We start from the raw sequence: 15,522 nt of genomic DNA, 5'->3' as shown, positions 1-15,522 counted from the left end.
AGGAGCTAAGGTTTTCTCCAAATTTTATATGAAATCTTTGTTTTGGTAGGTTGTGATAAAAGAAGAAGATAGATTTAAAACTGCCTTCGACATTCCTGCTGGCAATTATTAGTGGAATGTCATGCCCTTTGGTCTAAAGCATGCACCATCCAAATTTCAAAAGGTTATGGACCAGGTTTTTAAGCCATACTTTGATTGGCTCATTGTACATATTGACGATGTGTTAATCTTCTGTAAATCTGTAGAAGAACATTTAAAACATGTACAAATTTTTACACAGGTAGTCAAAAGAAGTGGGCTCGTATTAAGTAATAAGAAAATGTAATTGTTTCAAACAAAGATCAAATTCCTCGAACATACTATTGAAGATGGCTAGGTCACATTACAAAAGCATGCACTTGAATTTGCTGATAAATTTCCTGATATGATCACAAATAAGACACAATTGCAGAGATTCCTAGGTTGTTTGAACTACATCAGTAACTTCTACAAAGGATGTGCCCATGAAAGAAAATTGTTAAGTCAAAAATTGAGAAAGGATGTAGTGCCTTGGACTCCAGAACATATCACTTCCATCTGAAAAATAAAATCCAAGGTAAAGGCTTTGCCTATCCTCTACCTTGCAGATGAAGATTTGCCAAAGATTGTAGTAAGTGATGCCAATAGCATTGGATCAGGGGGTATTCTCAAGAAAACCAAAGAAGGTGAAGAACAAGTTATACAGTTTTCTTCAGGTACTGGAACCAAGTAGAACATAACAATTATACAATTGAGAAAGAGGTAAAAGTTGCATGGAGTTGTATGGATAAATTTGACATCAAATTTATACATAAAAGGTTTCTTCTCGAGGTTGATGCTTCTGCTTTAAAGAAATTATTAGCAAAAGACATCAAAAATCCCAGAGAATCCAAGTTTTCCAGATGGCAAGCCTTGTTCGCAAATTTTGATTTTGATGTCGAGCATATAAAAGGAGAGAAAAATTGTCTACCTCACCTTTTGAGTCGGGAATACCTGAAAAAGGAAACCCAGCTAATGGTAATTGTCACTGAATGGGACCTCAAAACACAACAAGAAAATCCCAGAAATATCCCAGACAACACCACATGGCCCATCTATGTTGAAAAATGGAAACCCACTTGGAAATTAAGAAACACCAAAGTAATGGATGAAAATCTACAAGCTCATAAGGACTTACAATACCTTGTACCATAAAGAAATATTTACCCTAAGTCAAGCACTTGGATACATGATGTAGGAATTTATAGGGTAAGTTCCTGAGATATAACACCAAATGACACCGCTCACAAACATATCACAGATAAATACATCAGTATTGTTGATGTGGTTAAAACCCTCAAAGAGGGAAATAGTCCACGGCCTGAGCCAACATGGCCACTTCAGGCAATTTATTAATAAAAGAATGAAAATTTACATAAGCTTCTCTCATGAACGGTTAACCTACAAATGACCCTCCATGCTTTTTAAATAGGGATCATGGACCAATCAGGTGTTAAGCCATGGATCAAGTGTCGGTAATACCGAGGAGAGAATGAGCTGTCGGATCACTACATATCATGACAATCAAATTGTAAGTTACAAAAGTACATAGTAAAGAAACACACTTTACCTAACTCTACACTAGACCAAGTTATACTTAACTATTTCCTATGTGTCAGAATATCCTAACATTTCCCCTTAAGAAAAACTTGGGATAATATTGAAGGATGTACAAATATGACACAATAGGAGAAGGAAGGAGGCATTTGAGCCTATCCCCCCTTAGTGACAACTTCCTGAACTCGAACCATAAATTGAAGTTTAATAAACTTCGCCTCTGTGAGAGCCTTTGTAAAGATGTCCGCAACTTGATCATATGTTGAACAATATTGCACTTCAAGAACATGGTCGTGAATGAGCTTTCTGATGAAGTGCATGTGCATTTCAATGTGTTTGATGCGTTGATGTTGCACTAGACCTTTGCATAGTTGAATGGCACTTTGATTATCACACCAAAGTGTAGTTGAATGCTGCTGCTAAAATCCAAACTATGACAGGATCTAACGAAGCCACAGGGCTTCCTTACTAGCTTCTACGGCACCACGATACTTTGCTTCTGCTGAAGAAAGAGAAATAGCACTTTGTTTCTTGCAAGCCCATGTAATAGGTCCTGAAGCAAGAGTGAACACATTACTTGTAGTAGACTTCTGATCATCAAGGTCACCAGCCCAATCAGAATCAGTGAAACTAACCAATAGAGGAGATGCTTCTGCACTGTAATGAATCCCAAACTAAACTGTACCTCAAACATAATGAAGTGTTATTTTAGTTGCTTTCCAATGACTTTCATGTGGGTTTTGCATAAACCGAGCAATAAAGCCAACAACAAAGGAAAGGTCAGGACGAGTATGGGTCAGATACAAAAGTTTTTCTTACAAGTTGACGGTATAAGGTAGAAACAAATTTAGGGGAAGTACAAGTGACTGAAATTTTGGCTCCAGACTGAAAGGGAGAAGGGGATGGCTTACAGTATTCCATGTGAAAATGGTGTAGAAGATCACATGCATACTTGGATTGGGAAAGGGAAATACCTTCCTTGGATTGCAAGACTTGAAGACCAAGAAAATAATGCAAGTGTCCTAAGTCTGTCATTTCAAACTTCTTCTTAAGGCTGGACTTCACATGGTTTATAAGGTTGTGATCACTACCAGTAAGGATAATATCATCAACATAAAGAACAATAATGATAAGAGACTTGCCCACTTTCTTGGTGTAGACAGTGTTGTCAGAATGACACCTAGAAAATCCAGTTTCTAAAAGAAATCTATCCATTTTGGCATACCAAGCCCAAGAGGCTTGCTTGAAACCATAAATGGATTTCTTAAGCTGACATACAAGGCTTGAGTCTATTTGTATAAAGGCAATAGGTTGTTCCATATAGATTTCTTCATGCAAGTGCCCATGCAAGAAGGCAAATTTAACATCCATCTGATGGACTTCCCATTTGAACAACAAGGGAAAGAACAAGGTAGATAGAGTTCATTTTGGCAATACGGGAGAAGGTTTCAGTATAGTCAATGCCTTAAACTTGTGAAAAACCCTTAGCAACATGACAAGCTTTATGTTTATCAACTTTTCCATCTAGTCCATACTTGGTTCTGTAAACCCATTTTCATCTAACAAATTTTCGTCCCTTTAGAAGGGGAACAAGATCCCATGTATCATTTACCAATAATGAATGATATTCTTCATTCATATCTATGTCACAATCTATATGGCTTAAAGCTTCCAAAGGTGTTAGGATCACAATTAGCTGAATCTTGAGCCAATAAAGAAGAGGCTCTATCGAATTGAGAACATGTACATCGTCGATCTGTAGGATCACCGACAAGAGCACCTGCTGCATCCCGAGTAGCACGGATCAATTTTGGAAGCTGAGGAGCTAAAGGAGGATCTTGAGAAGGTGGGGGAGGATTGTCATCCTCGTTGTCATCATCTGAAGAAGAAATATTTTCAAAAGTAGAAGGGATAGAGAGAGGTGGAACATCCACCAAACTAGGCTCGTAGGCCGATATATTTTCAACAAACTTTACATCTCTTCTAATGATAACATTTTTGGACTTAATTGGAATAATTCTGTATCCTTTGATATCTTCAGGATATACAAAAAAATACTTTTTTCATTCTTAGGTTCTAAAGATTTATGTTTCTCATTTGGAATACGAGCCCATGCTTCACTTCCAAAAACACAAAAGTGATTTGCATCTGGTTTAATTAAGCTCCATGCTTATTTTGGAGTGATATTCTTTAAAACCTTAGTAGGAGTGCAATTTATTAGGTAATTTGCACAGTTAATTGCTTCTGCCCAAAAATTAAGAGTAAGTCCTTTATATTGAAGCATACAATTAGCCATTTCCTTTAAGGTGTGATTCTTCCTTTCAGCTACACCATTTTGTTGTGGAGTATATGGAACATTATGTTGCATTTGAATTCCATTCTCAGTGCAAAAGTTGATGAATTTGTTGTTAACATATTCTTTGCCATTATCATATCTTAGCTTAAGAATTTGATGTCTAGATTGTTTTTCAACAAAGGCCTTCAAGGCCAAGAACATGTTAAATAGTTCACTCTTGAGTTTTAAGAAGTATACCCAAGTGCGTCTGGAGAAATCATCAATGAAAGTTAAGAAATAATTGTAGCCAGAGAATGAAACAACTGGAAGTGGACCACATAAATCACTATGCACAAGACGTAAAGGGGCTGAGGCATGCCAAGAGGCATGTTTTTCAAAACTATCTCGATGATGTTTTCTGAGTACACATCCGAAACAAACACCATCTCTTCAAGATACCATTGCATGACCTGTCACCATATTTTCTTTACATAGATTCTGAAGGGAGCGATAGTTTAAGTGACCAAATCGCTCATGCCAAAGTTTGCTCACTTCATCATTATGAGCAACAAATACCGAGGGAATATTTGATGACCCAAAGTTGCTAAACTTATACAACCTTGTAGAATCATCAGCAATGCTAGTAGCTAAAATCTGTCTAGGATCTCTTAGGTCCTTAATTACAACATCGTGAGGTGAAAATTCAACGATTTTACCTTCACCTGAATGAGTTATCTAATATACAGATAGAAGGTTGCAGGATAAGGTTGGAACACATAATACATCATTAAATTGACCATTTTCTATATGAACAGTTCGAGCCCCAACAACACTAAGAGATCTATCATCACCAACATATATATTTTTGGTGTTACAATCATTTAAAGAAGAAAACATGGCTTTGTTTTTGGCCATGTAATAAGAAGCTCCAGAATCAATGAGCCACTCATCAGAATTAGAAGAAGAAGATACATTTAGTGCATATCTGGACCGAGATGTTTGACAACCACATGCAGAAAGTGTTATTCCTGAAGATGAAGTTGAAGATGAAGAGTGCTCCAAATGGATGTTATGCTTCTTCATTGATGCTTCCAAGGCTTCCATCTTCTTAAATCATTTGGATTCTAAGTGGCCATCTCTATTACAAAAGTGGCAATGTCTATCAGTCTTCTTCCCTTTGTTTTTATTTGCCTTATCATTTTGAGACTGAAATTGCGTAGGACCCTTGTTTGGTTTAGGACCATTATTTTTAGGATACGACTTCTTAGAATTCTTTGAATTTGGTTGCTGCTGGGTAGCTAAGTCTTTCTTAGAAGAGTTTCGAAGATTAAGAAGACCAAGGTGTAAGAGTTTTTCTTGTTATCTTATTAAAGAATGACAAAGGACATCAAAGGAAGGGGACTTGTAGTCTTGTCCTTGAGAAATTAAGGCTTCTCTTGTAGAATGGAAGGTGGAAACACACACAAAGTAGGTTGGTCCCAACTTAGTAAGAATGGAATAGATAAGGTTACCATCTTCTATCTTAACCTTAACACCTTCCAAGAGAAGTCTAAGGGTCTTGAAATTGGACAAAAAATCTTAAATGGAAGAAAAATTATTGTGGTCCAATGTAAGAAACTCATTTTCGAGTTGATGGGCTCTAAGTTCATTTTTAATTCTAAACACTTTAGTTATATGTTTCATTGCTTCATTAAGAGTATCAAGTTCTGTGATAAGGAATCTAAGGTCTAGAGAAATAGACATCCCTATCAACCCACATGCTTGATTTTGCCTATTTTCCCATTTGGCTGCCTTATCTTCATCTTTCGGTTTGGTTTCTTGGCCTGAGGCTATTCTGTAAAGACCTTTACTTCTAAGTAAATCCAAAATCTAGGACCACCATTGGAAGTAGTTGGTGTTGTCAAGAATAACTTGGCATGGAATTTCTATTTTAACAGAAATTGAAGCTATGGATGCTGAAATTAAGTATTCCAATGGAAAGATCTCAAAAAATTAGGCTGATTAAAAAACATGGCTCTGAAAACAGCTTCCGGATGAAGAAGTTATGGTTTTTTGAAGAAAAGTTGTTGAAGATGCTGACGGAGTGCAGGAATGTGCAGATGAATGATAATGTTATATTTAAAAAAAAATCCACCCCCTTTCCAAACTTAATCTACTTAGCTCACTTAAAAAAAAAAAACTATATGACTCACTTTTATAAATAAGTGAAAGTCACTTTTACAATGATACTTTATGAGCTACCCACTAAATTGTAACTTAAATAAAAGATAAAGAGACTTTATAACTATAAGTGACTCACTTTTTATAATGGGTGAGAACACTTTTACATAAAGTAACTTTAAAACATAAGTTACATGTGCTTTTTGAAAAAGTAACTCAACAAAAAGAAAGACTTGAACTCAAGACCTCTATTCTCATAAACTAACATTGGACCAAGTGAGTTAGTTTAAAAGGTTAGTAATTTTTGGAAAAGAGGAAGGTTTTTTTTTTTTGGTAGTCACGGAATCTTTGCGGTGCGAGCTTACTTAAGAAAGCTTTTTTTTGCCTACGAAACAAAAACCACAAAACCCAAAACGGACATACAAAAAAAACAAACCTTATGGTTTGAAGTTAGCTTTAGCCGGAAACTAAATATTTTCTTCAATGTTTTTGATTTTCCGAGATCACACTAAGATGCAACGGAAAAGAGCATACACATGAGAAAAATCATTCCTTTTTGTTTCTGATTTGACTAGATCACACAGAGTCATGGGAAAAAGAGCATATGCACAAAGGGGTTCCCTACGAAAGGGGTTCCTCACTGTAATAGATGCTCCTAGCACAATATAGCAATCCTCTCGGCTCGAAAGTAATCAGTAACAGTAGATCTAGGAAACGACAGTTGGATGTAGTTCTACCAGCTTTAGATTTGGATCAACAACAGATGAGACCCTCAAATAGCTCTGATACCATGTAGGAATTTATAGGGTAAGTTCCTCAGACAGAACACCAAAGGACACTGCTCACAAATAGATCATAATCAATACACCAGTGTTTTTGACGTGGTTAAAACCCTCAAATAGGGAAATAGTCCACGACCTGAGCTAACGCAGCCACTTCAGGCAATTTATTAATAAAAGAATGAAAATTTACATAAGCTTCTCTCATGAATGGTTAACCTACAAATGACCCTCCATGTTCTTTAAATAGAGATCGTGGACCAATTGGGTGTTAATCCACGGATCAAGTGTCAGTAATGCCGAGGAGAGAATGAACCGTCGGATCACTACCTATCGTGACCATCATATTGTAAGTTACAAAAGTACATAGTAAATAAACACACTTTACCTAACTCTACACTAGACCAAGTTATACTTAACTATTTCCTATGTGTCGGAATATCCTAACACATGATATGGTATATAAGAATTCAATGATGTATTCTGATCTTGCAGACGAGGCATTAAGGGAAAGTTTTGATGATATCAGTATGATATGTAATGAGGGAAGCAATAGAACCAAAAAATTTAATAAATATTATACCATCAATAGAACGAGATCTCTTGAATATCCTGCAATGATAATGTGGCCACAAAAATATCTCAGCCTCGTATTTCCTGACACTGTCTATAATTTCGAGGGCTATAAAGATCTCTAGTGGGATCTCTTATGAAGAGAAGAAAGATTAGAAATACATTATACATTATTGAAATTTGGACCTGTCTTCATTACACAGTTACTATTACAACCACCTTGGTTACAGGAATGGTGGAGATGGTATGAGATAAATAAGATTGCTATGGATCTGAAGTATTTTGAAAGAGACTTTCAAAGTGATTTCTAGGAGTGCATGTATTGTTTTGACCTACCTTGTAAGAATATTACAGATCTAGAAAAATTCTCTGATGTTCGCATATTGGGCTACTTTATGAGAGGACATCATCATTGGTTATTCTTCACCAAAATAAACCATTATATTATCCTCGGGAAACCAATGATTGTCCGAAGGATTTATACAAAAGTATGGGAGACTAGTGGGGCATATCATCATAATAATGACAGATTCCTTGGTACAAATCCATTGGGAACATAACTTGAAAGACCCCAAGGGTTCTCGTGGGCTTTTCCTAAAAAACATCCACAATGTACAGTACTTTCTGGTCACTTGAATTTGATAGAGACCGGTTTTCGTGGGATTTCCGACAAAATCTCCACATTGAAAGTTATCAATATCTTTCCGTAGGATTTGGATAATCTCTACTACTTAAAAACTATGAATTTTTGAGACTCGAAGCACTTCTCTGACTTTTGGTGTGATTTGATCCACATCTTAGAATATCAATACGAAAAATTGTATGTCCGATTGTCTGATGTTTGTCCCCTTCCCATCCTACAAAAGGATTGAAGTAAGGCTCATTGGGGAATTTGGGGTTGAGAGGTTGAGAATTAGAGTCTTTTGGTTTTGAAGTCTGAGATAGTCTTCCTAATTTGCCTCTATGAATGTCTATGTTCAATCTGCTTGCGTCGCGAAGAAAGTCTCTTTTAGGGTCGAGTTTGAAAAGCCTGCGTATGAGGGCCTAACAATCCTAGTAAGAACCTAAAGTGGCTGAACTCATTAGGTTTGTATTGTTTCAGAAAATTGAAAGGCAGAGTCTACAAAGGGCTAGGTAGTCTCTGGATTACATCTTATTTTAAAGTGTAGCATCTAGTAAATGCCCAAGCAGTCTATCTATGATTGAAGTTTCTCAAAAATCTTCCAGCATTGTAATCTATCTTTTGGAATCAATAAAAGAGAGAAGTTGAGACATTCAGTGGCAGATGTGGGATGGGACCTTGAGAGGCAGGTCTACGCAGTTTTCAAAGGTAAGGCATGACTAGGCAACAGAGGGGTTTGGGAGGACATGTCTGCACAATTCTTAATATCAGTGAGTCTTGATTGATAGAGGACACTAGGGAGACACTTCTGCACAATTCTGGGAGGCAAGGTAGACTTGGGTCTTTTCGCATTGCGGGGTTCCAATAGGCAAGGAGGAAGCTTGATGACTGATCTTACGATATGCACAGTTCAAGTTAGGTTGGGAGAAGTTACTGCGCAATTCTGGGGATGAAGGGAGGTAGCTCAGCTTTGGAATTGCGCAGTGCAACTGCCCTAGGGGACATTGACTACGCACTGTGCAGTTCCAGGCATTAGGTTTGCATCACTGAGGGCTAAGACTGCATAGTGCTCAGTTTAGTTTGGGTCCGGTGAAAGTGAGTTTCCCAGTCGGGAGGATTTTTTGAAAAATGGCTAAGTGTGGGAGGAAAGTGAACTTGTGAGGAACTTAAAATTGTGATCACACACTTAGCATACTTCAATGACATGACAACATAGACCACTGGAATAACAAGACAAAACAATACCCTTTGTGAGATTGTCCTAGAACAAAAGCGACAAGTGCGACACTTTGAGATAGACCTTATGACGACCATGATGACACTTTGCAAAAATTCTTAAAACTTTGTGTATGAGTGCGAGATATGTTTACATAGCTAGGAAAACTTGAACACACAAAGACCAAGCTTCGAAATTACCAGAAAGGGACCACAAGCATGATAAAACAATCAAACATGCCAAAAGATGACAATTGATCTAACAAGAAAAAGGGGTGAAAAGACTCTAAGAAAGCTCATGAAGTGAGATCAAGTGTTTGCAAAAATAAAGGGAAAGACCAAGGAAGGCTCCAAAATTTAAGTGCAAGCCAAAATTTTGGAGTGTGTTGCAGCCATTACAATAGATCTTTACATCCATTAATACCTTGCCCATTTAATTAACAATATAAGGTCATGACATATTTCGGATCAGATCAACTAGAATGACATTCTTCCCTTTCATTGCATCCTTGAAAGAGATAGATGCATTTGGGTTTCTAAAATTTGTATTAGATTTTCCGAAGGTTGTAGCTCCACCTCGTAGCCTCATATTTAATATTATAGTATAATTCTTTGCCACTCCATAATCTTTTAGCTAGAGCACATCTTAGAGAATTTTTCTTTCATATAAAAAAATTTGGTGTTTTGTTGGTATCATCATGTCACTTTGAATACTTTGCTTCAAATGCTTCACTTAATTTGATCCCCATATCCACCGGATATATGTCTTCCCATTTAAATTTCTAATAAAAATCCCATATTTTTCTTTTCCTCTCCTTCTTTTGTCAAGATTTGGAGAAGAAAGACAACGAGGAGACCCATAAAAAATAGATATGGAAAGAAAATATGAGATTTGAATAATATCAATTGTCAGATCTACAAAGTGTTCCAAAGGAAAATGATAGGTTCCATGCTATGTCTCCACATCCATCCACAAAAAATTGTCTTCATTGGATTTATGCAAGAAATTTGTAGGCAATGGAACAACATAGATTGTATAGCTTGATTCTTTAGCCTAAAGAGTCCCCTCATATCCACTTTGTCCCCCTTCACCACACTCTCTTCACAGCATAAAAATGATCTGATAGTTGGATGAAGTAGATCCAACACCACCACAAGGATTTCCCCAATACACCATAAATATTGCATGCAATCCTAGAATCCGATCACGACGAATGTTTTAATAGGTACTAGATCTTATCATGAATGAGGGATAGTTGCCACTCCATGTTTGTAGTACAACCACAACCATTTGTAAAAAGTGATCCACTGCCTTTGCAGAAATATTTTTCTAGACAAACTGGTCGATTGCCTACAGAGATCCTATGCTCTTGGCTACGATGAATACCCTTCGTTATCTGCAAAAACGTGAATAATCAATGCTCACCTTCATGGTTGAGACCTCCATCACTGCTTTGGACCTGCCCGAAAATGACACTCTACGAAGCTTCACACAGGAGAACCCTAACCCTCATCACAGTCGCCATCTTGAACAGAATCCTCAAACAATCCCCCTCCCTTTCTTTACAAAAAATCTATATTCAGTTTGTTTTGTTTTTTGTTTTTGTTTGTTTGTTTGTTTTTTTTTTTTTTTTTTTTTATTTTTTATATTTTTTTTTATTTTTTTTTTAATTTTATAAAAAATTATATTCCAAATTATTTTATTGAGATAAATGTTGTTGTCTTCTTCTCATAGGTTCGATTTTGACATATAACATGTTGAGCTCATAATAAATTTTGAGTCTTGCTGTCCTAACAATATTTAAAATATCAAAACATATACATTCACTATATAAAATACCAACCTAGATTCATCTTAATTCGAGATCTACTAAGCACTGAGATGGATGAAATCGAATATCTTTTCACTCTAAAAGATGTTTGCGCCTCAAGATGTTTGATCCCTCTTAACACTTGGTAGATCCAAAGTTAAGATGGATCTAGGCTAGTTTAATTGTTAATTATTAATTATATTATTATTATTATTATTTTTGAGTCAAAATGTTTACACTATAGGACAAGAAAAGACATTACATTACACCATCTCTTTCATATTGAACTAGAGAATGCCTTTGACACAATAAAAATATTTCTCTTATAAAATATATTCTATTTTAAATATTCCTTTAAAATATTGTTATTTTTTAAATTTTATTATTATTATAAAGACATTAATATGTTAAATTTACTCATCATTTTCTAATGTTTTTTATAAATAAAATTTCTATTTAAAATTTAAAACAATGAAAAATGAAACTTATTCACAATAACTTTTAACTCTTAAAATAAACAAAATATCATAAAATAAAAAAATATCAAATAAATAAAAATAACATTTAAAATGCTTCACTTTTAAATTTAATACCACACAAAATAAAAAATATTTTATCTTTTTATACCTGCAATAAATTGGTATGCTTTTTAGTCCTTGCCGTACGCATGGTTGGGATTATAGTAATCGAAATTTTAGAGTTAACATTACATTCGGCATAGTGTTGTGACAAATAACCAAACTTTTTATGAGCTGCAATGTAATTTCCTAATGCAATTGGTTTTTCCATCTTATTTCGCCTCTTCCCGGGGTGGGAGGCCAAAAGTCTATGTTATTTTGATTTGTTTCCAATTGCATTTTCACATTTTCACCACATTTTCAAAAACAAAGAACTAATGTTGGGATTAGTTGAGGACACCTTGGGAGGCACTATCGCTTAGGCTAAGTAGCCTATGGGTTCAAATTCCTAATATTTCGTAACTTTTAATGTTTTCAATCTCCAAGGTTTCAAGCTTTCCACCGCCCTGTAAATTTTAGGACATCTTCCTTGTTTTACAACTGGGAACACTTGGTAAGGCTCCTTCAATATTCATATTGAGTGCCTTTTTCTTCAATGCCTCCACGTTTTGCAGCCAGGCTGTCACCTCCTCTCAACCTTTCTCGTTTAAGAACTCTAGCATTTGGGAACTCGATTGATTTTGCAACAGTGAGGCTTCTTCTTCAACCTTAATAAGTGAAAAGGTGGTCACAAACCACGTTCAAAATGAAGGATGCCGACCTGATGCCAACTTGAACCAGTTATGCTAGTTGCTGGCCTAGAGGTTCAATTCTGAAATCAAGCAACAATTTCTTAGTTCTAGAAATAAATAATTTTGGCAATGAGTAATTCAAGCACCAAGAAATTTCTCAAAAAATAATGGTTTCTCATAAAATAATGGTTATTGAATAAAGCTCCAATTTTTTCTTGCCCATAATTATGAAATTAATTTAAATAACGATTTCTTGATTTTTGCAGAACCATAAACTCTGAGCAATATTGACTTCTACGGGATAATTAATTTATGCCCTGAATTCAGCCCATTCCCATAGAGATTCTTAAATACCCTCATGCTTAACTGATGATTGTGTTATTCTCTGTTTAACAATAGAGTCTAGCCATCATCCTCCTCAAGAAAATTTTTTGTATCACAAGTCCCAAATGAGCCCCATATGAGCTCTTTTCTTATGAAAATCCCTAGATTGTCCACTGCTAGAATTTGAATAATGAATTGAAAGGGAAAGGACAGGAATCCAAGCAGATTTGACCACGCTAGTTTATCCATGGAACTTACTCTACAACAAATAAAGAAACAAGTACAAAATAAAGTGTCTTTTTGTAACAAGGCTAGTAGTACTACTTAGAAGTGATAGATGGATTTCCATGGAACTAAGCCAAAAACTAAAGCTAGTAGATCTATTCTACTACTTCCATGCAATAAGAAAGATGCACAATATACTACTTACAATGCGATGATTCAACATTTGGGGAGCGTAGGACATGAAGAGTTGGTTTCATGAGTCTTAAGTCAAGGAATTATGGTAGTCTCTTTCTAAGAATATGAGCTTTGTGAAACTATAAGTAAGGGCCTTTACTTATGGTGGGTGATTCAACATTTGCGGAGAATAGGACATGAGGAGCTGGCTTCATGATCTTAAGTCAACGAATTATGGCAGTCTCTTTCTAAGAATATGAGCTTTGTGAAACTATAGGTGAGGACCTTTAGACTGGTAGGAATAGCACTCCTTACCTCTTCGTACAACCCTAGGAACATTCAATGCTTACAAAATACAACCATGGAAACACAGACAACTAACTAACAACTTAAAATTGAACTCTACTCTTTTGATAGGATATGAATCAGGATGTTGCTAGTGAATGGCTCTATTGTTTGGATCATATCTAAACATTCTCTATGGTTCAAAAATTTGAGAGAGCATACCTATTTATTGTCGAGAGGACACAAGCACTTGAAGCTTCCAGCAACATATATTAATCTCGTTAAAGAACCACTACACCTAGTGTTTCGTCTGGTCCTAAAATCTCCAGGTTGAGATCCAGATTCAATAGAAAATTCTGTAGAAGAAGAGACATCTAGAGGTGAAATCATTTCCTCTCAATCTTCCTGAGATGATCAATGTTCATTGCCTGGTCAAAAGATTTTTGTGGATTTCTTTGCAATGTACTTCGGAAAATTTGTTGGGTTTCAGGTATCGGCCCTTGTTGTTGTTGGCATTTTCCAATACCTATACAGTCAAGAAACTCCATAGTTTTTTATCGAATTTTAGGGTCGATCGATCCATTAGGTTGTGAAAACTATGAGTTGTTTTTATGCTATCACCACTCTTCTACTTACAAGATCTATGACAAGCTAGAACATGTTCTCCATGAGACATCTAGGTGCCATCACGAGAATTGCTCTGTAGGGTCCATGGATACAAGGGCGAAAGCGCCTAAGGCAATAACAGCTAAGCGAGAACAAAATTGGTAAGGTGCAAACTAGTTCTCATTTCGACATTGTTCTAGGATTGTACATAATCATCACTTCTCGCCTGGAAACAAAGATAATCGTGAAGAAAATAAGCCTCCAGTGTTGGAAGTTGAGATTTAAAATGGTGTTAGAGAAGTAGGTGGGCTGCATGGAAAATTTAGCGTGTAGATATCTAATTTTATTTATTAATAACACTTTTTTTTATTATTAAAATATATAACTTTTATTTCAATTATTAAAATGAGAAATGTGAAAACCGTTGTGCATGATGACAACATGCAAATCTAGAAAGTTCCAAGGGAGTTCTTTCCTTGTGTTTCTTTATGGATGTGGTAGATTTAATAATGAGAGATGTGAGAACGGGCGTTCATGGATGATGCATGCAACTCTAGGTAGTTCCAAAGGATGTTTCTTCTTGTATTTTTTATGGATGTGGCTTGTGTCTTGATTTTCCTTATCCCTTCCTCATTCTTCCTTATATGTGTGCTGACCACAACTAGATTAGGTTTATCTATGTTGCTGGACTTTAGACTGAGATTGACACTGGATAATCAGTTTTCTTCCTACTTCCGTAACAATGTTTGTTTACCCTCTCTGATTTGCAGAAGGTTAGTTCTCTATACTTTGTTTTTGCTTTTTTATGCGTAATTACATAGTTAAACTTGCTAAATCTTCTTCGCTGACCGTAGAATTTCAGCATTGAGCATCTTCAATAGGTTCATGTTTGTTATTCCAAGGCGAAGGGTCCATTTTCTAACTGGTGAATTTGGGGCAATTTTCGGAGTTACTGGCTATTTTATTTCCCCTACGTACTTTTTTGTCTTTTGATTTTATCCTGATAAGTAGGAATGCATCCCAGTTTTTCTTTGTAGAGGATGGGCAACACATTTCAACTTTGTTAAATTATCTCTTTTGGGAAAATGCATGTCATTAAGGCCCTGCACCCTTGTAACTTATGACTATAAAATTGCATGCATTTTTAAAAGCTTCGGTCTGAAAAATACCCCATTGGCATTTGCACATTATCTATGTTTAGAATTCAAGTATTATAATTGAAAATGGCAAGGTTATCCAAATTATGGTTTCAAAATCAATTATGAGTGTCTTTGAAATAAGTTGGAAGCGAACTTGTTACCTTTTGGAATTTGGTTCTGCCTAGCCCTTGACTTATATGTTAGCCATGCAAGGAATGAAACCTTTCACGAAATGACTGAAATCATGCTCCATCTTCGGCCAGTAGTAGTGATGTTACAGATGAAGCAACGTCTGGTGTACTTTGAAATGCTCTGCTATCTTGGAGATGTGAGTGTCGTGCAAAATTGCTAATCATCTCTCTTTGCCAGGTACACAAAATCGACCGTCTTGAAATGTGTAACTGTTAGCTGTCAGACATTTAGCCTTCGATGGGGACAACTCATCTTTTCACCAAGAAGAAGAAGTGGGAA

This window comes from Pinus tabuliformis, chromosome Q (genome assembly GCF_031772625.1).
Source record: "Pinus tabuliformis cultivar Carrire ecotype Pingquan chromosome Q, CPIR1, whole genome shotgun sequence".
Lineage (NCBI taxonomy): Eukaryota > Viridiplantae > Streptophyta > Pinopsida > Pinales > Pinaceae > Pinus > Pinus tabuliformis.
Note: the sequence above shows the minus strand (reverse complement) of the source record.